This window comes from Plasmopara halstedii (assembly GCF_900000015.1).
Source record: "Plasmopara halstedii genome assembly, contig: Scaffold_110, whole genome shotgun sequence".
NCBI classification, from domain to species: domain Eukaryota; phylum Oomycota; class Peronosporomycetes; order Peronosporales; family Peronosporaceae; genus Plasmopara; species Plasmopara halstedii.
This window is the reverse complement of record NW_020187031.1, coordinates 1,390,366-1,390,654: the sequence shown is the minus strand read 5'-3', so window position 1 is coordinate 1,390,654 and position 289 is coordinate 1,390,366.

Genomic DNA, 289 nt, shown 5'->3' with positions numbered 1-289 from the left:
CCTCTGCTTTGCTAAAGTTGCTGCACAAACCGAGATCTCGTGGATTGGTGTCACTGCACTATCAGTCAACACCAACGGGATCAAGGAAAATGGTCATTTATTTATTGAACAATTACTGTCCAAGTACTCCAATTCATGTATCCAAGAGACCAAATCTCGCGATCAAACTCAATTTTCTACAGTTAAATTCCATCTTGACGCCTCGTTCCAACACAAGGTATTTGTCAGCGACGACAACAGTACTCACCAACACACAACATCCGCCCGGAGCACCGGTGTTGCAACGTTG